The sequence below is a fragment of the Ranitomeya variabilis genome, chromosome 2 (assembly GCF_051348905.1).
Source record: "Ranitomeya variabilis isolate aRanVar5 chromosome 2, aRanVar5.hap1, whole genome shotgun sequence".
Lineage (NCBI taxonomy): Eukaryota > Metazoa > Chordata > Amphibia > Anura > Dendrobatidae > Ranitomeya > Ranitomeya variabilis.
This window is the reverse complement of record NC_135233.1, coordinates 1,006,565,067-1,006,588,544: the sequence shown is the minus strand read 5'-3', so window position 1 is coordinate 1,006,588,544 and position 23,478 is coordinate 1,006,565,067. Positions and strand designations below refer to the sequence as shown.

At 43.7% G+C, this 23,478-nt stretch overlaps 1 protein-coding gene across 1 annotated transcript in view; it reads left to right on the top strand.

Moving 5' to 3' along the window:
* The window catches only part of RAB6B (RAB6B, member RAS oncogene family), a 97,552-nt gene that overhangs the window by 6,194 nt on the left and 67,880 nt on the right, over nt 1-23,478 (top strand). The gene's annotated exons all lie outside the window — the stretch shown is intronic.

Sequence of the window (23,478 nt, the reverse complement as noted above, 5' to 3'; positions counted from 1 at the left end):
AAATGTAATGGGAAGAAACATCTAAGGCTGGGGTCACACATGCGAGTTTTACGGACGTAAGAGCGCAGAAACTACGTCCGTAAAACTCGCATTACATACGGCACAATTATTCTCAATGGGGCTGCTCCTATTAGCCGTATATTACGGTTCAGTATTATACGGCTTTCTACGGCCGTACAAAATCGCAGCATGCTGCGTTTGTCAGCGTACTGCGCAAATAATACGCCAATGAAAGTCTATGGGGGCGCGAAAAATACGGATTCCACACGGACCTGCAGTGTGACTTGCGAGAAATACGCAGCGCTGTTAGTGAAAAGTCGGTAATTCAATTGCCGGCTTCTCATTTCTCCTGCACAAACCCGACAGGATATGAGACATGGTTTTCATACAGTAAACCATCTCATATCCCCTTTTTTGTTGCATATTCCACACTACTAATGTTAGTAGTGTGTATGTGCAAAATTTCAGCGCTGTAGCTGCTGAAATAAAGGGTTAAATGGCGGAAAAAATTGGCGTGGGCTCCCGCGCAATTTTCTCCGCCAGAGTGGTAAAGCCAGTGACTGAGGGCAGATATTAATAGCCAGGAGAGGGTCCATGGTTATTGGCCCCCCCGTGGCTAAAAACATCTGCCCCCAGCCACCCCAGAAAAGGCACATCTGGAAGATGCGCCAATTCTGGCACTTGGCCACTCTCTTCCCACTCCCTGTAGCGGTGGGATATGGGGTAATGAAGGGTTAATGCCACCTTGCTATTGTAAGGTGACATTAAGCCAGATTAATAATGGAGAGGCGTCAATTATGACACCTATCCATTATTAATCCAATTGTAGGAAAGGGTTAAAAAACACACACACACATGATTACAAAGTAGTTTAATGAAATAAACACAGCGGTTGTTGTAATAATTTATTGTTCTCCCATTCCATTTCCAGGACCTCGCTTGGCAACATAATAAACGCACAAGATACATACCTTCTGCTGTCAGATCTCGTCCCACGAAGTAATCCATCTGAAGGGGTTAACTAATATTACAGGCAGGAGCCCTGCAAATGCAGCTGTGCTCCGTGCTTGTAATCCCCGGGGAATGAATGAAATGTAGGTCATTGACCTACATTTCCTTCAGTCGCGGTGATGCGCCCCCTGGTGGATGTCCTCATATGACCTGGAGCGTGGGAAAAAGTTCCCAGGCTGCAGTTCATGAGAACATCCAGCAGGGGCGCATCACCGCGACTGAAGGAAATGTAGGTCAATGACCTACATTTCATTCATTCCCCGGGGATTACAAGCACGGAGCACAGCTGCATTTGCAGGGCTCCTGCCTGTAATATTAGTTAACCCCTTCAGATGGATTACTTCGTGGGACGAGATCTGACAGCAGAAGGTATGTATCTTGTGCGTTTATTATGTTGCCAAGCGAGGTCCTGGAAATGGAATGGGAGAACAATAAATTATTACAACAACCGCTGTGTTTATTTCATTAAACTACTTTGTAATCATGTGTGTGTGTGTTTTTTAACCCTTTCCTACAATTGGATTAATAATGGATAGGTGTCATAATTGACGCCTCTCCATTATTAATCTGGCTTAATGTCACCTTACAATAGCAAGGTGGCATTAACCCTTCATTACCCCATATCCCACCGCTACAGGGAGTGGGAAGAGAGTGGCCAAGTGCCAGAATTGGCGCATCTTCCAGATGTGCCTTTTCTGGGGTGGCTGGGGGCAGATGTTTTTAGCCACGGGGGGGCCAATAACCATGGACCCTCTCCTGGCTATTAATATCTGCCCTCAGTCACTGGCTTTACCACTCTGGCGGAGAAAATTGCGCGGGAGCCCACGCCAATTTTTTCCGCCATTTAACCCTTTATTTCAGCAGCTACAGCGCTGAAATTTTGCACATACACACTACTAACATTAGTAATGTGGAATATGCAAAAAAAAAGGGGATATGAGATGGTTTACTGTATGTAAACCATGTCTCATATCCTGTCGGGTTTGTGCAGGAGAAATGAAAAGCCGGCAATTGAATTAGCGGCTGTTCACAGATATCGCGCTGAATGACATCTAAATACAGAATATATATATATGTGTCTCAATGACATATATATATATATATACTGTATATATGTTTTCCCTAACATTTGAGCACATAAATCCATTAGATGTCGGTTTTGCAAGCCTGCGCGAAAATCTCGCAGTACGGATGCCATACGGATTACATACGGAGGATGCCATGCGCAAAATACGCTGAAACACCCTGACTACGGATCAATATTTTGGGGACATTTCTCCGTATTACGGCCGTAGTACGGACGTATAATACGTGGCGTATTTTCTTACGCCATGTGTGACCCCAGCCTAAGAGGGGACATAATTACCTTGTACAAGTGCATAAATGGCTGATTCAAAAAACATGGTCAAAATCTGTGTCATGTGAACCCCCCACCTAAAGAATAAGAGGGCCCTCCATCCATTTGGAGAAAGAAAGGTTCAACCTCCAGAGGAGAACTATTATTTGTGGACCAGTCAATTCAGGAACTGGTCAAAATAGTAACTGTTGATATTTTTTAAAAAGGGTTTACCGTAGATGTTTTTTTTTTTAAAGAAAAGAACATAGTAAATTAGATAATAATTAAATTAGTAGATGGGTTAAGTTCTTTTCTGAATGTTTAGTCCAGTGGATCGACAGTTGGGATCAGGAGGGAAAGATTAGCTCTTCTGGGGCAGATTGGGTCATGCATTGAGGTTATATATAATCCTTTTACTTTTTGCAATCCCTTGGATGAACATGATGGAGATTTATCTTTTTTTCAATCGTATTAACTATGTAACTATAGTAGGTGTGCTAGTAGCTGGTAATCTCTGACAGTTTGCATTGGTACCTAGTGTTTTCCAGCTTATTTAAATCGGGTATTACTAACAGATGGCACTAATAGCTGGTAACTGGTGGCACTGGTAGCTGGCAATCATGGACTGGTGGCACTAGAAACTAGTAAGCGCTGATAGGGGGCACCAATAAAAGGTAGTCACTGATATGTATCATTAATAGCTGATAACAACGGATAGGTCTCATTCATAGTTGGTAATCATTGATAGGTGTCATTACTCACCGGTGGTGATGACTGATTGGTGGCACCGTTGGCTAATTGTCAATGGTAAATTCCATTAGTAGCTAGCAAATACTAAAGGTGATATTACCGATAGATGGCTCACTGGTGGCACCACTAGATAGCTATCAACGGTTAGTGCCATTAGGAGCTGGCAATGATAGAAAAGAAGAACTAGTAGCTGATAATCACTAATAGGTGGCACTAATAGCTGTTAATAATAGACAGATGGCCCTACTCGCTGGTCATCACTCATAGATGGATCTAGCAGTTTTTCATCACTAATAGGAGTCACTATTAGCTGGCAATTACTCAAAGATAGCATTAGGAGCTGGCAATCAGTGGTAACTGTCACTAATGGCTCATAATCACTGATTTATGATATCAGTTGCTGGTAATAACTGTATGGTGGTACTGCTTCATGTTTATTGATTGGTAGCATTGGTAGATGGTTATCTTTCCATGGCATGTGCCATTAGTATCTGGCAATGACTAAACAGTGAGGTATTAGTAGCTGGCAATCATTGATAATCCCCACTAGTGGCTGGTTATGACTAATATGAGGTATTGGTAGCTTGTAACCAGTGATAGGTGGCACTGGTAGCTAGCAATGACTGAAAGGTGCTATTAGGAGCTGTTAATCACTGATAGGTGGCACTGCTACCGGTGATCACTGTTAGATGGCTTTAGTAGCTGGTAATCACTGACAGGTTAATAGTTGGCTATGCAAAAGCTATTTTCAGGAAGGCTGGACTTACTGAAAAAGAAAAAAGAATCAAAATTGCTGGACGAACCATCAACAATCTTAAATATGCAGACGATACAACATTGATAGCAACAAGCGTAGATAGAATGAAGGGCTTATGGAGTGTCAAGATGAAAAGCTTGAACATGGAACTGCTACTCAATACAAAGAAGAAGAAGAAGATATTGACTACTGCCAGGTACGACCAGGACACATTTGAGATGGACAGCGACGAACTAGAAGTTGTAAAGGACTTCAACCTACTTGGATCGATGATTTCTCAAGATGTAGCGACAACACCAAAAGTTAACAGCAGAATAGCTATGGGCAAATCAACAAATAAGTCACTGGACAAGGTCTTCATATCGAGGAACACTTCACTGGTGATGAAGACACAGCTCGTACATAGTTTGGACTTTTTTGTAACAACATATGTATGTGAAATATGGACAATAAAGAAACAAGACAGAAGGAGAATTGACACCTTTGAAATGTAGTGCTGAAGAAGGATGTTATCAATATCATGGGTGGCAAGAAGAACAAATAAATCAATTTTGGAACAAATCAAGCCAGACATATCACTTGAAGCAAGGTTCCTCAAGCTATGACTTACCTACTTTGGACATCCAATCACTGGAGAAGGACATCATGGTTGGCAGAATAGAAGCAACAAGGCAAATAAGAAGACCAGCAACCCAATAACTTGATACTATCAAGATAATGGATGAGAAGACCATAGTGGACCGATCTGTCTACAAAGCGTTGATCCATTAAGTCGCCAAGGCTCGACATCGAGCCGAAGGCCGTTAAATAATAATAATTACCGATAGGTGGTACTAGTAGCTGGTAGTCCATGATATTGGCACCAATATTTGGCAAGAGTATTCACTGATATGTTGCACTAACAAGTGGCATTCACTGATAGCTGGCATTTATAGCTGGTGGGCATTGGTACATTGCACTAGGAGCTGGTGATCAATGATAGATGCCAATAGTAGCTGGTAATCACTGATAGTTACAAGAGATATTTAGGAAAATAGTGTATCTTTTAATTACTAGTAATGAAGATTTCCATTAGCCCTTCCGTAAGGCTGCTGTGAAATTAAACTTATATTTGCCATCAGGAATACAAGTGCTGGACTGACTGCAGCAAGAAGCTGTCACAGTGACTGGTAGTCCATTATTGTGACAGCCTCTGGAATTGGTCAGTCCCTATAACATAGGTATCATGCACATGGTGACTGGATCAGCTTTCAGAGCTTACTAAGCAGATGCAAGGAAATTTTAGTTTTTTTCTTTTCCAGACCTATTTTTGGGATCTCTTCATGTTATAAATGTTTCTAATTATTTAAGGTACCGTTACACTAAACGACTTACCAACGATCACGACCAGCGATACGACCTGGCCGTGATCGTTGGTAAGTCGTTGTGCGGTCGCTGGGGATCTGTCACACAGACAGCTCTCTCCAGCGACCAACGATCAGGGGAACGACTTTGGCATCGTTGAAACTGTTTTCAACGATGCCGAAGTCCCCCTGCAGCACCCGGGTAACCGCGCTTAGTAACCCGATATTTACCCTGGTTACCATTGTAAAAGTAAAAAAAAAAACAGTACATACTCACATTCTGATGTCTGTCACGTCCCCTGGCGTCCACAGGGTTAAAACTGCTTTCGGCAGGAGCGAAAGCTAATGCACGCCCTGCTGCCGAGAGCTTCCCTGCACTGAATGTGTCAGCGCCGGCCGTAAAGCAGAGCACAGTGGTGACGTCACCACTGTGCTCTGCTTTACGGCCGGCGCTGACACAGTCAACCCTGTGGACGCCGGGGACGTAACAGACATCAGAATGTGAGTATGCACTGTTTTTTTTTTTACTTTTACAATGGTAACCAGGGTAAATATCGGGTTACTAAGCGCGGCCCTGCGCTTAGTAACCCGATAATTACCCTGGTTACAAGTGAACACATCGCTGGATCGGCGTCAAACACGCCGATCCAGCGATGACAGCGGGTGATCAGCGACCAAAAAACGGTCCTGATCATTCCCATCGACCAACGATCTCCCAGCAGGGGCCTGATCGTTGGTCGCTGTCACACATAACGAGATCGTTAGCGGGATCATTGCTTACGTCACCAAAAGTGTGACGTTGCAACGATATCGCTAACGATATCGTTATGTGTGACTCAGCCTTAGACTCGTTTTTTTTAATCACATATCAGATACAGAATATATTTAATATCAAAGGCAGCTTTTCATAGAAAATTTTAGCAAACTTGAATGAACTGCTCCTTTACAAGTATCATCTGCCAGGTGCAATCCTTCCTCTTGTTTCTCTTATATCTATTCTTTGATTAATGTAAATGCACCAAGGAGAGTAACGTCCGATATCCAGTGCCTAACCTTAACCGGTTTCAGACCAGAGCATTTACCCCCATTTCTGACCAGAGCATTTACCCCCATTTCTCACAATTCGCACATTCTTTTTAGTTTTGTCGTACATGCGGTTTAAAGAGTTGTTTCTGGTTCAGATATTCAAATAATTTTTGCGTCTCTTTTTTGTGATACATGGGGATTCATTTTTGGTAATGATTAGTGATATTACTTTGAAAACATTCATAAAGCACATACTATGTATTCATTTTAGGAACATAACCAATTTGAGTGTTCCCCCTAGCTGAATAAGAAGAATAAAGAGATGGAGTACTCCTATAAACTATAAAAACTTGTGAACCCACCACTGATGGAGTAGTCACTCACAAACAACCAAAGAGAATAAAAAGTTTTTTTATTGAAAGAAGTTTAAAATACATGAAAAGTATCGTGGTCCAATAAGGAGGAAGAAGAAAACGGAAAGGCATCAATATCCAGTATCAAACACAGGAAAAGCATGATTGCATCAGAATCAGTTTACATTAATGCAGACAGCAGGTGCAACAAATCTATGGAGATCATATGATACACGTAGTAATTGTCACACCCGCAAATGGCTCATGTGGTTCATGTACCAACTGTGCCACAGGGACGGGCCTACCTGGTAAGAGGCACGTCTAAGCAGCTACCTGGTGTTCACTGGAGCTCCTAATGTTGGAGTCAGACTTGTCTGCAGGTAGCCGCCAGGTGCCACTCCTAAGCAGAGCCCAATACTGCAGCTGCTGACTGACTGCTGAACGGTCAGGTATGCTGACAAGGACTGGGTTCAAAGTGCTGACAGGATAACAGAATCGGATACAGTTCAGACTACACAAATTCAGGATCACTGGGCAGCATGAACTCAGGGTATAGGAACAGTTTCAGACTGGTCAGGTTCTGGAACACAGTACAGACTCCGGTATAATAGAATGAACAAAGAGCTAGCACTCGACCAAAGATGGAGGTTGACGGTGCAAGTGAAAGGAGTCCCAAGACCCCAGCAAATTCCAGAAAAATTAAATCACTGCACTCATCATAGTTGAAGTCAATTTTGCTGAAGTGAATATCTTTATTGAAGATGAAGACGAAGTGATAAGGCAACAAAAAAAATTAACGTTTCGGCCACACGGTGGCCTTGATCACAAATGATGCCTCAAAAGGTTATTCGTATAGCGTCTTATGGAAATGGAGTAGAGAATTCAAGGTTAAAGGTGGCTCAGACTTCCCCAGATAGTGAAGGAAGGGGCTTTAAGTTTCAATAGTAACTGTCCAGGACAGAGTAACAGAGGTTTTGGGATCTCTGTTGGGTGTAGAATAGTCTCATTGATTTTAATCCCTTAGTGAAACGTGGCTTATGCATAGATAGGTGGCGCCGTGGGAGCGTAGTCCGGGACCGGGGAGACCGTTTGGTAAATCCAATGAGGAACGCCGACACAGCACGTGTCCTGGCGGTGGAAGCGCTTCCACCGCCAGGACACGTGCTGTGTCGGCGTTCCTCATTGGATTTACCAAACGGTCTCCCCGGTCCCGGACTACGCTCCCACGGCGCCACCTATCTATGCATAAGCCACGTTTCACTAAGGGATTAAAATCAATGAGACTATTCTACACCCAACAGAGATCCCAAAACCTCTGTTACTCTGTCCTGGACAGTTACTATTGAAACTTAAAGCCCCTTCCTTCACTATCTGGGGAAGTCTGAGCCACCTTTAACCTTGAATTCTCTACTCCATTTCCATAAGACGCTATACGAATAACCTTTTGAGGCATCATTTGTGATCAAGGCCACCGTGTGGCCGAAACGTTAATTTTTTTTGTTGCCTTATCACTTCGTCTTCATCTTCAATAAAGATATTCACTTCAGCAAAATTGACTTCAACTATGATGAGTGCAGTGATTTAATTTTTCCAGACTCCGGTATAGGTACAGGTTCAGACTGGTCAGGTTTTGGAACACAGGATGGACTCTGGTATAAATACAGGTTTGGTGTTCAGGCCTAGGCTAGACAGGCTCGGAGAGGGTTCAGTACAGAAAGGACCTGAAAACAGACTTAGCAGCTAAAAGACAAGCTAGACACTAAAGTTTTATATGACGGAAATGCAAGGAGCCGCATGTGCGGAAAGGCAAGGAGCCGCATGTGCGGAAATGGAAGGAGCCGCAGGTGCAGACAGGCAAGGAGCCGCAGGTGCAGACAGACAAGGAGCCGCAGGTGCAGATAGGCAAGAAGCCACAGGTGTGGACTGGCAAGTTACAAACAGGTTCAGGAATAAGTCCTGAACCAGACAGGCCCAGGGGAAGTAGGTTCAGACAAGATCAGATACAAGGTACAGGCTCAGAGTTTAGAGCCAGAAACAGGACAGAACCTGGCAACTAGTAGATGCACCAACACTAAGGAGAATGTTGTTCAGGCACCTCCCAACAGGTGGAGATACCTTAAGTACTAAGTGCTTCCCAGCAATTGGCTGAGGACACATTAGAAGGGTGCAAACTGTCTCTTTAAAAAACAGAAAGTGCCCATGCGCCCTAAGCATGCTGCCAGGATGTAGCAGAGCTGATTCGATTATGGCAGTTTCTAGTCTTCCATGCAGACTATTGAAGCATGTCAAAAGTTAAAAAAATATATTTTTAAGAATATTAAAAAAATAAAATATAAAAGTTCAAATCACCCCCCTTTTGCCCTATTCAAAATAAAGCAATGAAAAAAAATCAAACATACACATATTTGGCATCGCCGCGTTCAGAATCGCCCGATCTATCAAAACAAAAAAAGAATTAACCCGATCGCTAAACGGCGTAACGAGAAAAAAAAGTCAAAACGCCAGAATTACGTATTTTTGGTCGCTGCAACATTTGCATTTGCATATTGCATTGCATTAAAATGCAATAACGTGCTTTCCAAAGATCGTATCTGCACAAAAATGGTATCATTAAAAATGTCAGCTCTGTACACAAAAAGTAAGCCCTAACCCAACCCAAGATCAAGAAAAATGGAGAAACTGCGGGTATCGGCAAATGGCGCAATTTTTTTTTTATTTTAAAAAACTTTGGAATTTTTTTTCACCACTTTAATAAAAAAGAACCTAGACATGTTTAGTGTCCATGAACTTGTAATTACCTTGAGAATCATAATGGCAGATCAGTTTTACCATTTAGTGAACATGGTAAAAAAACCAACTATCTGATTGCACTTTTTTTGCAATTTCACCTCACTAGGAATGTTTTTCCCGCTTTCCAGTACACAATATGTTAAAACCAATGGTGTTGTTCAAAAGTACAACTCATCGCACAAAAAATAAGCCATCAAATGGCTATTTTGACCAAAAAATAAAAAAGTTATGGCTCTGGGAAGAAGGGGAGCAAAAAATGAAAATGCAAAACCAAAAGTACCTCTGGTCGTTAAGGGGTTAAGGCTACATTCTGATGAAGTGTTTTCAATCTATGTGCAAATAGCGAAGACATGGACTAATGTAAGTGAATGCACTAGTTCAGATGATCATATTTCTACATGGATCAAGTGTTGGTGTAAAAAAGAAAAGCACAGCACACACTAGTCTCCTTCATTTTTCAGACGATTAGAACTTTGTGGGTGTGTAAAGAAAAGAAGGCCATACTAATACCATCCTTGTGACATTTTTAATGAATTCATTTCAAAGATTACATTGGTGTGAATATTTTTCTGCCTTATGATGACAAAAGTATTCTATGAGTGATACCTTTATTGGCCAACCAGAAAATAATATGTTTGCAAGCTTTCAGAGCACAGTGGCTCCTTCTTCATTGGGCAGAAAAGTATTCACATCAATTTTTCTGGCTAACACGGTACCACAGTGCAATTTGTTATTGTACATCAAAGATTACATTGGAAACTGAATTAAGCCTTCTATTAGTTTTTAATTATGGAAGTAAAAAAGGGATAACAAACAGTAGTGATAAACAGACATACAAAATGAATGTTATAGGGATCTGAATTGTCTGTTTTTCTGGATGAAAAAATTATTTTTTTCTGCTGATCTGAACCCAGCCTAAAGAATAAAAGCACACTGAGTTGCAACTTTCCCTTTTTTCACTTAAATGCATGTCTATTTTGCTAAAAAAAAAAAATCATTTTTTTTCTAACAGGGTTTAAAGAAGATTAGTAAAAAACGATTTCCCTATAGCCTTCTAATTATGTATGTAATGTAGTACAAGTGTATTAAAATACGCTGAACAAAAATATAAAAGCGACACTTTTGTTTTTGCTGCCATTTTTCATGATCTGAATTCAATGATCTAAGACTTTTTCTATGTGCACGAAAGGCCTTTTTCTCTCAAATATTGTTCACAAATTGGTCTAGATCTGTGTTAATGAGCTCTTCTTCTTTGTCAAGATAAAACATCCATTTTACAGGTGTGGCATATCAGGATGCTAATTAGACAGCAGGATTATTGCACAGGTGTGGCATATCCAGATGCTGATTAGACAGCATGATTATTGCACAGGTGTGGCATATCCAGATGCTGATTAGACAGCATGATTATTGCACAGGTGTGGCATATCCAGATGCTAACTATACAGCATGATTATTGCACAGGTGTGACATATCCAGATGCTGATTAGACAGCATGATTATTGCACAGGTGTGGCATATCCAGATGCTAACTATACAGCATGATTATTGCACAGGTGTGGCATATCTAGATGTTGATTAGACAGCATGATTATTGCACAGGTGTGGCATATCCAGATGCTGATTCGACAGCATGATTATTGCACAGGTGTACCCTATCCAGATGCTGATTAGACAGCATGATTATTGCACAGGTGTGGCATATCCAGATGCTGATTCGACAGCATGATTATTGCACAGGTGTGGCATATCCAGATGCTGATTATACAGCATGATTATTGCACGGGTGTAGCATATCCAGATGCTGATTAGACAGCATGATTATTGCACAGGTGTGGCATATGCAGATGCTGATTAGACAGCATGATTATTGCACAGGCAATATTTGACAGAAAAAGGCCTTTAGTGTACATAGAAAAAGTCTTAGATATTTGAGTTCAGCTCATGAAAAATAAAAGAAAAATAAGTGTTTATATTTTTGTTCAGTATGCTTATCACCGTCTTCTCTGGTGTTCAGTGCCGCTCTTCGGGCCCATGTTACCTGAAAACAGACTAACCCGCTCACACCGGCGTTTATGTGTGGAGTGGAAGTCATTTTCTCAGTTAAAGTCTACAGAGCCTTGTTTTCGTCCTTTGGGAATGTAGTATGAGCTGTCAAAGCTGTAGAGCGGTCATGTGGGCCAGCAGAAGCCCAAAGCAGTGCTGGAAACCGGGCAAAATGACAACCGAAGTATTTTAATAAAATTTCAGTACATCACGTACATAATTGGGAAGGTTTTAAAAATTTTTTTATTTTACTGAGAATTTTCTTAATAACATTTTTAACCCATTCATCTGCAGCTTATATGTATTACAGGACATAGTTGGCTTCAGAATGAGTTACCACCAAATACATCAGTAAGTTTGTTTTGTAACCCTTGTCTCTCTTTTCCTGAATTACTCTAAGGCAGGCGATCATTGTTCAATAAAGAAATGTGTTTCTTACCACTCTAATCCGGCACTATTTTAATGATCTTTTCCGAAATCAGGACTCCTGTCCATTCAGTTACCTGATCGCTGAGACCACTAGTTGGTTGCAGAGTCAGGAGACTGATAGAAAGAACATCACTACTTGCTGTGGGATGATGTCTCATTTATTAAGATGGACTCTTCATACTGCCGGGCATTACTACTAGTGATTAGTGACTATACTCCTTGCTCGGGTTTTCCCGAGCATGCTCGGGTGGTCTCCGAGTATTTGTTAGTGCTCGGAGATTTAGTTTTCGTCACCTCAGCTGCATGATTTACAGCTGCTAGACAGCTTGAATACATGTGGAAATTCCCTAGCAACCAGGCAACCCCCAAATGTATTCAGGCTGGCTAGCAGCCGTAAATCATGCAGCTGTGTCAACAAAAACTAAATCTATGAGCACTTACAAATACTCGGAGACCACCAGAGCATGCTCAGAAAAACCCGAGCAACGAGAATACTCGCTCATCACTAACTACTACCACGGTTTCCACTAGCAAAATTATTTCAATTTTTTTCCAGGGGTACTGGTGTCGCTGCATTATGGTAGAGGTTGTCTTTGATGAGAAAACCCCTTTAATGTGGTTTCATAATGTACTTAATCATTATTGGGGATGAATGTTCAAGCAGCCAAATATCATACAGTCATACTGTTATTTTAACACCTCCTCTCAGCCACTTGTAAATTCTATGGAAACAAGGCTGTTTGTAAAGGAGCAGTTCTGAAATTTATTCCGGTATTATCAAGACCTGATGTGCTAATTTATCAAATATTCTGGAATATTGGATTTCTATAGACAAGTATACAAAATGTACTCACACAAAAATTTAACCTCCGAGAACACAGTCCATAATACAGTGCTAACCTAAAATATGCCATAGGTTCTCCGTTCTTCTGTTGATCAGGTTGGCGTAAATGTAAGGTGCTAGCAGGAACGCGGGATGCAGTGATGAGCAGGAGGTAGAGGAAGAGTTAACAGATTTTATACAGGGATATGTCTCAACAATAAATACTCGCAGGGAGTAAGGGGGTAAAAACATACAGACCCACAATGTGGATATAGCAATAAGGTAACGACAGCGAGTGAAATAACAGATTAACTTATCAGTCCCTGGTTCCTGGATGATGGTGGCTGGAAAATCCCACGATGGCGCCGTAGGTGGCACGTGACGTCTCTGAGCCGGTCCTGCAGAAGGGTGAAGCACTGTCTCTGTACGGCGGTGAAGTATCCTGGTCTTCCTACACGTGGTCTTGTGATCCTGGAATGAGGTACTGAACGGGGAAAGATATGCTGCACAGCTACGGATGTACAAAGTCCCAGAGTGAACGCTGCAGTCTCAAAGCTGTGAACCGCGTGTGATGCCGGATCAGCATTGCGAAAAGAGTCAGAAGGGGTACGATGTTCCGACCGGTTAGTGCTGTCAGGGTCGGGGGTTAACGGGGAATTTGTCTTTGGAAATGCACAGTCTGTATGCGCAGGGGATGGAACGCTGCACAGCGGGCCTGTCAGTTTGGTGTCGGTCTGCGGAGAGGGAGTTAACCTTCTCCTGTTGCACACGCTGGGTCCCCGCCAAAAGCCTTGCTTCCGCGCACGCAGTCCCCTTTTTATTACACCTGCCCCAAGCAGTAAGGTGCAAAGGTCTATCCAGGTCAGAAAGTGCTTCCCCCGGCAACAATGGTGACAGTCCCGGACACGCAAGAGAGACTACTTTTCTGGTCCATCTTCCTACATAAGCGTTAAATGAAAATTCTGAAAATGTATTTGGGATCTACAAATAATCTAAAATCGACGGGGATATAAAGATTAGAGAAATTAAACTGTTGGGAAATCCCAACAAAATCTACATCCTTAATTCATTAGCTGTGGTTAACCAAATATATCTTTAAAGACGCTGTTCAATGCACAACCCCATGCTGTTTTAATACATCGTCATGTGACTTAGTTGAAAATTGACCCTCCAGCTGTTTTTTACACCACTTACTTCTCCAGCCTTTTGATAACCATGTCCCAACTTTTTTGAGATGTGTTGCTGTCAGCAATCTTTAAATATATTTATTATTTATTTTACTTGCTTATATAGCGACATCATATTCGGCATCGCTTTACAGACATTGGGGCTCACAATCTAGATTCCCTATCAGTATGTCTTTAGAGTGTGGGAGGAAACCGGAGAACCCGGAGGAAACCCACGCAAACACGGGGAGAACAAACTCCTTCCAGATGTTGCTCTTGGTGGGATTTAAAACCAGGACCTCAGCGTTCCAAAGCAACAATGCTAACCACTGAGCCATTGCACTAACCACTGAGTCATTGTGCTTACATGAGTTAATTTTTTTCAAATGAAATGGAAAAATGTGTAACTTTCACCTTCTAATCTGTTTTCTATATAAAAAATGTGGCTATAAGAAAATTTCAAATCATTAGATTCTTTTTATCCTTACATTTTACAAAGCGTCTGAATTTCTTGGGAATTTGGATGGTAGAAAAAAAAATCTACGGTTCTTTTTCATATATCTCATTGGGTACTTCTGAGTTGGTAAAGAGGGATACTCTGTTCAACAACCCCATCGATTGGTTAGAGTGGAAAGTGGTTAAAAAGAGCATCTCTCGCCCTGAACGACCTGCCGTACCCTGCATCACACAATGCCGGGGGCGGGTCCGACCCAGAGAGGAGGAGGAGGAAGGAAAAAATAAAAAAAGACACGCGGGCCCTTTAAATGTTCGGGCGGCGCCGACCGCCGCCACGACCAGGGCCCCCCCCCGATGCCAGCGCTGGCATTGGGCCCCCCTTCTACAGCGCTGGCATTGGGCCCCCGTTCTAATACTCACCTCTCCTGGTTCCTGCGGCAGCTGCAGCGTCTTCGGCGCCCTCTGACTCTGCGACGTCTCAGGGCAGAGGGTGCGATGACGTCATCACTGCGCGCTCAGCCTCTCTGTCCTGAGCGTTGCAGACTGCAGAGCCGGAGAGACGCTGAGTGCACCGGACCTGCGCTGGGAACGGGAGAGGTGAGGATTTTCCTTTTTTTTTTTTCTTTATGTCTGACTCAGACACACTGGGGGTAATATGCTGGACACACTGGGGCAGATTGCTGGACACACTGGGGCAGATAGATTGCTGGACACACCGTCTGGGGGCAATGCTGGAAACACTGGGGCAATGCTGGAGACCCTGGGGCAGATTGCTGGACACACTGGGGCAATGCTGGAGACCCTGGGGAAGATTGCTGGACACACTGGGGCAATGCTGGACACTGGGGCAGATTGCTGGACACACTGGGGCAATGCTGGAGACCCTAAGGCAGATTGCTGGACACACTGGGGCAATGCTGGAGACCCTGGGGAAGATTGCTGGACACACTGGGACAATGCTAGACACTGGGGCAGATTGCTGGACACACTGGGGCAATGCTGGAGACCCTGGGGAAGATTGCTGGACACACTGGGGCAATGCTGGACACTGGGGCAGATTGCTGGACACACTGGGGCAATGCTGGAGACCCTGGGGCAGATTGCTGGACACACTGGGGGCAATGCTGGACACTGGGGCAGATTGCTGGACACACTGGGGCAATGATGGAGACCCTGGGGCAGATTGCTGGACACACTGGGGCAATGCTGGACACTGGGGCAGATTGCTGGACACACTGGGGCAATGCTGGAGACCCTGGGGCAGATTGCTGGACACACTGGGGCAATGCTGGACACTGGGGCAGATTGCTGGACACACTGTCAGGGGCAATGCTGGACACACTGGGGCAATGCTGGAGACCCTGGGACAGATTGCTGGACACACTGGGGCAATGCTGGAGACCCTGGGACAGATTGCTGGACACACTGGGGCAATGCTGGACACTGGGGCAGATTGCTGGACACACTGGGGGCAATGCTGGACACTGGGGCAGATTGCTGGACACACTGGGGGCAATGCTGGACACTGGGGCAGATTGCTGGACACACTGGGGGCAATGCTGGACACTGGGGCAGATTGCTAGACACACTGGGGGCAATGCTGGACACTGGGGCAGATTGCTGGACACACTGGGGGCAATGCTGGACACTGGGGCAGATTGCTGGACACACTGGGGCAATGATGGAGACCCTGGGGCAGATTGCTGGACACACTGGGGCAATGATGGAGACCCTGGGGCAGATTGCTGGACACACTGGGGCAATGCTGGACACTGGGACAGATTGCTGGACACACTGGGGCAATGCTGGACACTGGGGCAGATTGCTGGACACACTGTCTGGGGGCAATGCTGGACACACTGGGACAATGCTGGAGACCCTGGGGCAGATTGCTGGACACACTGGGGCAATGCTGAACACTGGGGCAGAATGTTGGACACACTGGGGGCAATGCTGGACACGGGCAGATTGCTGGACACACTGGGGCAATACTGGACACTGGGGAAGATTGCTGGACACACTGGGGGCAATGCTGGACACTGGGGCAGATTGCTGGACACACTGGGGCAATGCTGGACACTGGGGAAGATTGCTGGACACACTGGGGGCAATGCTGGACACTGGGGCAGATTGCTGGACACACTGGGGCAATGCTGGACACGGGAAGATTGCTGGACACACTGGGGCAATGCTGGACACTGGGGAAGATTGCTGGACACACTGGGGCAATGCTGGACACTGGGAAAGATTGCTGGACACACTGGGGCAATGCTGAACACTGGGGCAGATTGCTGGACACACTGTCTGGGGGCAATGCTGGGCACAATGGGGCAATGCTGGAGACCCTGGGGCAGATTGCTGGACACACTGGGGCAATGCTGGACACTGGGGAAGATTGCCGGACACACTGGGGCAATGCTGGACACTGGGGCAGATTGCTGGACACACTGGAGGCAATGCTGGACACTGGGGCAGATTGCTGGACACACTGGGGCAATGCTGAACACTGGGGCAGATTGCTGGACACACTGGGGCAATGCTGGACACTGCGCCTATGCGGCCACCCTGCTTGTGAATCCCAGCCCCGCACTCTGCATAATGCATAACACACTGCGGGGCTGGGATTACCAAGGTGGGTGGCCGCACTCGCCGCACAGGCGCAGTCTGCAAGCCTGGCTGTGACGTCAGACGGCCAGAGCTCTCTGCGCCTGCACCAAACAGCGATACACAGCGCAGGCGCTGGATTTAATGGGTAAACAGTGCTGAGGGGGTGGTGCCCGGCGTTGAGTGACGGCAATGGGGGGCGCCAAACTCGGGAACAGCCCCGGGCGGCAAAAGCTCTAGCTACGCCAGTGCCCTGACTGGGGTAAGATTTGTGGCTAAGCACATAGAGGCGCATGACACTCCTGATTCATTAAGAAGCATGTGTCCTTTAACAACTAAGGAGCTTCTGATACCAAAATGCCAGTGAAAATTGACGGTTTTGATAAATCGGGGCCTTTGTTATCAGTTTATTTTCAATCTTTCCAACAAGTGGCGATTGTGTAAAGGCGAGAACCCATTAAATAAATGTCTCTTTGCAGGCTTCATGTACAAAACCACATGGTAGCACCTCTTCTGCGCTGGTGACACCAGACCACATGACACAGTGGTGGGAGATCTGTTTTACTGTTGGGTTACTCCAGTTAAAGTGTTGCAGGCAGCTGAAGAAGTGATACAGTGTTCACAAGATGCATTATACTGGCGTATGGTGAGGCTATGGTGGCCAACACCATGTATCTAATCTTTACGAATGAATCACAGCTGTCAGTGCCTATCTTGGAACCTACAACCAGTGGTTCACTGACTCGGCAGATGTTCCTAAACATCAACCCCCAGCTCGTTCTGATGAAGGGCATCTGAGATCTCCACTCTATAGGTAAAGATAACCAGCGTCTAACTTGAGCACCTTGGGCCCACCAGAGAAAATCATTATTGGGACCCACTATGTGGCTACATAGAAATAAATACAAGACCACCAATTGTGGGGTAAAACACAATTTAAGGTAGTACACATCTTAGCCTCCCTCATAGAACATAATGTAGCCTTTTCATAGAATATAATGTAGCCCCCCTTATAAAATACAATGTAGTCCCCTCATAAAATACAATGTAGCCCCCTCATAGAATATAATGTAGCCCCCTCATAGAATATAATGTAGCCCCCCCCATAGAATATAATGTAGCCCCCTCATAGGGTATAATGCAGCCCCTCATTGGGTGTAATGCAGCCTCCTTATAGAATATACTGTAGACCCTCAGAGTATAATGCAGCCTCCTCCATAGAATACAATGTAGCCCTCTCATAGGGTATAATGCAGCCCCCTATAGGGTATAATGTAGCACCCTATAGGGTATAATGTAGCACCCTCAAATAGTATAATGCAGCCCCCCATAGAGTATAAAGCAGCCCCCTCATAGGGTATAATGCAGCCCCCATAGAATATAATGTAGCCCCCTCATATAGTATAATGCAGTCCCCCTCATAGAATATAATTTAACCCCCTCATAGGGTATAATGCAGCGCCCCATAGAATATACTGTAGACCCTCAGAGTATAATGCAGCCCCCTCCATAGAATATAATGTAGCCCCCTCATAGGATATAATGCAGCCCCCATAGGGTATAATGCAGCCCCCTCCATAGAATATAATGTAGCCCCCTTATAAAGTATAATGCAGCCCTCCCATAGGGTATAATGTAGCCCCCTCAAATAGTATAATGCAGCTCTCCCATAGAGTATAATGAAGCCCCCTCATAGGGTATAATGCAGCCCCCCACAGGTATAATGCAGCCCCCCACTGGGTATAATGCAGCCCCCCCATAGAATATAATGTACCCCCCTCATAGGGTATAATGAAGCCCCCTCATAGAATATAATGTAGACCCTGATAGAGTATAATGCATCCCCCCTCAATAGAATAAAATCCAGCCCCACAGTCCTACAGTATTATGGCCATCAGTACTCACTCACTGATATATTTAAAAAAAAACAAAAAAAACACAATACTCGCCTCTCCTCCTCATTTCCCTGCTGATTCCAGCTCTTCTCCGGTCTCAGCAGCTTCACTGCCATCTGCCCGGCGCACACAGCATGGTGCTCGATGAAGTGACCATCATGCTCCATTATTGCTTTCATCTGTATCGGCATCTATGACTGACTCACGGGCCCCATAGCAGCTGCCTAGTGTGGTGCTGCTAGCGACACGCCGCTGCTGGAGGCCCTGAGGCAGTGGGGGGGGCCCTAGGCAGCTGCCGCCTCGGTATGCCAGCACATGTCAGTTCCTGGGCCCACCGGAGAATCCTCCAGTTCTTCATTGGGCCAGTCCGACTTGAAGATAACCATCAATGTTGTGTCTATGCCACCATGTAGTGGCGCACGACGAGACCTAGCAGAAAATGCAGGACCTTATACTACATGGGAAGGGAAACAAGATGCTTACTGCCTCATCGGAGGCTTTGTGGTTTGTTAAAGGTTGCATAGTACAAATGCTTCACGCACCATCTTTGTAACTGCCATCAAGCTGTGCATGTTTAATCCCAGAGTACACCAATTTCCTTCCTAGGTAGTCAATACTTAATGAGGTCTTCAGCTGAATTCATACGGTTAATGGCTCCTCCATCATCTCTCTCACGTTCTGTCTCTTGTCATATTTGTTCCTTTTCCCTGCACTCCGTATTTAACCTGAAAGCAAGCGTGACCTCATATCACATAATAGAAGTATATTAAATAAAACCGCACAAGTTGTTGAAAATTCTGAGTCAGGGAAATCCGAATTACAACGTTATATGGTCGCCTTTATAGCTTCGATATGTCTTATAAGCCAGCCTCCATAGCATTACGCAGAAATATGGGATTGTGCACTGGATCAATCCAATACTAATCAGATTAAGGGTAAGTTCACACAGGTAGTTTTTGCTGCGTTTTTTATGCTAATTTTCTTCTGCTTTTTCCATTACTAGCAAAGCCTATGAGATTTCAGAAATCTCATGCACACACATTGTTTTTTTGTGTGATCAGTATTTTGTGCTTTGCTGCGTTTTTTGGACATAGAGCATGTCTCTTCTTTCAGAGTTTTTTCAGCATTTTTGCAGCATTTTTCACTCATTGACTTGAATGGATGGTGAATAAACGCTGCAAATACGCAGGTTGACTTTTATTGCAGCGTATTTCCTGCAGAAAAGTCAAGGACAGCCGGATGTGACCTCACATTCGGCTCTGCTACATCTACATGACAGGCTGCATGATGCATCCATACAGCCTGTCATCCAGCAGAGCGGACCTGAACCTCATTCACTTGAATGGGGGTTCCGACAATACAGTGTTTGCCCGGCTGTCATGTGCATGACAGCACGGCAAACACCGCTTCTGATCGGCGGGGAAATCATCCCCGCCGGTCAGAGAGCCGCGGTTCCCAACACTGTCAGAAGACAGCGGGAGCGCTCAGCTGTGATCGGAGGTTTAAACTTCACCTCCGATCACTGGTGTCAGCTGATGGGACTACTGCTCCCATCATCTGACACCTGCTGCCACTAATTACAGTGAGAGCAGGAGCAGCGGATGGGAGCATTCATCTGCCGCTGCTGCGCTATAAAAAATAAAAATAAAAACGGCATACGTTCCTATTTTTGATAACCAGCCAGACAAAACTCACAGCTGGGGGCTGCAATCCTCAGCTGTCAGCTTCAGCAAGGCTAGTTATCAAGAATAGAGGGGTCAGCACGCTTTTTTAAATTATTTAAATGAATAATTAAAAAAAACGGCGTGGGGTCCCCCCCATTTTTTACAACCAGCCTTGCTAAAGCTCACAGCTGGGGGCTGGTATTCTCAGGCTGGTAATGGGCCATGGATATAGCCCTCCAACCTAAAAATAGCAGCAGGCAGCTGCCCAGAAAAGGCACATCTATTAGATGCGCCAATTCTGGCACTTTGCCCGGCTCTTCCCACTTGCCCTGCAGCAGTGGCAAGTGGGGTAATATTTGTGAGGTTGATGTCACCGGTGACATCAAGCCCACGGCTTAGTAAAGGAGAAGCGTCTATAAGACACCTATCCATTACTAATCTTATAGTTGTTACTTCTTAACTAAAGACACAGCCAGAATAAAGTCTTTTAATGAAATAAAACACAACACAGTTTTCCCATTTTATTATTCAGGGGGAGATACAGTTTACAACCAGGATGGTGCTAAGATGCGACCATCCCGGCTGTAAACCACTGATCTGATGAATGCGGAGATGCTGCCGGCGCCGCTTCAGTGACTAGCGCTGATGTCACTGAGCCTGCGCATCCTCACAGCCTGAACTGATGTGACCTCTGTACCGTGGGAAAATGCCAGGGAAGAGGTTACCACAGGTAATCTATCCTTTCTGTTCTATCTATCCTATCTATCCTCTATCTATCCTCTATCTATCTATCTATCTATCTATCTATCTATCTATCATCTATCTATTATCTATCTATCTATCTATCTATTATCTATCCTTCTATCTATCCATCTATATATCTATCCATCTATATATCTATTCATTCTATCTATCTATCATCTATCTATCTAATCTATCTATTATCTATCCTTCTATCTATCTATCTATCTACTCTATCTATTATCTATCCTTCTATCTATCCATCTATATATCTATTCATTCTATCTCTATCTATCTATCTATCTATCTATCTATCTATCATCTATCTATCATCTATCTATTATCTATCCTATCTATCCATCTATATATCTATTCATTCTATCTATTCATTCTATCTATCTATCTATCTATCTATCTATCTATCTATCTATCTATCTATCTATCTATATATATCTATTCTATCCTATTCTAACCTGAGTTTACTGTAAAGGAGGTATGGTTCTACAGGAAGTATTTTTTTTTTTTATTTATTAGCATGCGCAAAGAGACACAAAAACACATGAAAAAAATGCACAAAAAACGCGATAAAAAACACCAAAAACGCACCTAAACCTGCGTTTTTGCCACAGCTTCTTTCGTGCCAGGAAATCAGGTTTTGCGGCAGAAAAAAAAAAGTAGCAAAAACGCCCTGTGTGACCTTACCCTTACTATGTAGGCGTCCTTAAACATCTTTGCATTGCAGGCAATTTACATTTTGTGCTTTTATCTTTTCCTCCTATTCTTTTAAGGACTTGTTCACACGTCCAAATTTTTGGTTCGAGTGCTATTAAAAAGAACAGATCGCACTCAGACCGATGATATTCAATGAGTCAGTGCACATGAACAATTTTTTTCACTGACTGAATCTGCATGTAAAAAAAAAATCGCAGCCAGCACTATTTTACTCCGAATTGGATGAGAATCATCTATTCAAGTCTGTGGGTGTAGGAAAAAAATTGGATGCCATACAGAGCCATAGTACAGCATCCGATTATTACGGACACATTGTAATTCTGGAACACAGGAGCATGTACATTGTCCTGTAAATGATTAATAGCTACTGTAAAAAATGGACTGTATACATATGACAAGTGAGAAAAAAATCGTCCCACTTTTCTGGGTGAAAATTGGACCAATTTTTTATACTTTCGTGTGCCCCTAGCTTGAGTCTAAGCTTTTATTTTTTTCAGTCGATGTAGCCATATGAGGGATTATTTTCGACAGGACATGTTATAGTTTTGAATGACAACTTTTTCCATAGCATGTACTGTAAAATGGGAAGAAAATTAATGTCTGTTGACATGGTAGAAAAACACAATTTTTTAGGGGGTGTTGTTTTTGCCGCTTCAATGTGTGATGCAATTGATCTGGCAACGTGATTCTCCAAGTCAGTAGTATTATGGTGATAACATACTTGTATAGTAATTTTTCCTTTAAGTAATTTAAAAAAGTTTATAAATTTGTAAAAAAACAAATTAAAAATGTGTTTCTAAGATCCTCCGGGGTTTATAGAGGACATCTTACTTGACATAAATATGTTATTTTTCTTATCTGATATCGGTTTCCAGCACCTCTCTATTCCCAAAATATGGCCTCCTCTTCCCTGTATGTAAATCTATTATTGTTAGACAAGTGGGCGTGATCCTTCACTCTTCTCTTTTGTGGTAACTCCCACGAGGGTCACTACTACTTGGCTAACATGACTAGCTTTACATAAAGGAAAGAGAGGGCTATAACAAAGGAATGGAGAGGTCAAAGAACAAAAAAGCATCAAAGACAGATTTAGGAGAACAGCGGCATTTAGACTGGTAAAAAATATATATATATATATTCATTGACATATTGTAATTTAACCGTTTCACTGCAAGTCGAAAGCGCATGTATGGAGTGGGCTCATGGGGTGTGCCTGTCCCATACCTGGCAGATCATGGCTATGTATAACAGCCAGTACCTGCCTCTAACAATTGTTAACATGTTAAATACCACTGTCAAATTCTGACAGCGACATTTAACATGCATTGGCCCTAAGGGGTCTAATACGTACTGTGAAAAGTAAAAAAAAATGTTTAAAAAATATGAAAAAACCCCAAAACCATAAAGGTTCAAATCACTTCCCTTTGTGCTCCATTAAAAATAAAAATATTTTAAAAATACATATATGTGGCATTGCTGCATTCAGAAAAGTCCGATCTATCTATATACTGTATATATATATATATATATGAGTGTATGTGTGTATGGGGGTATCA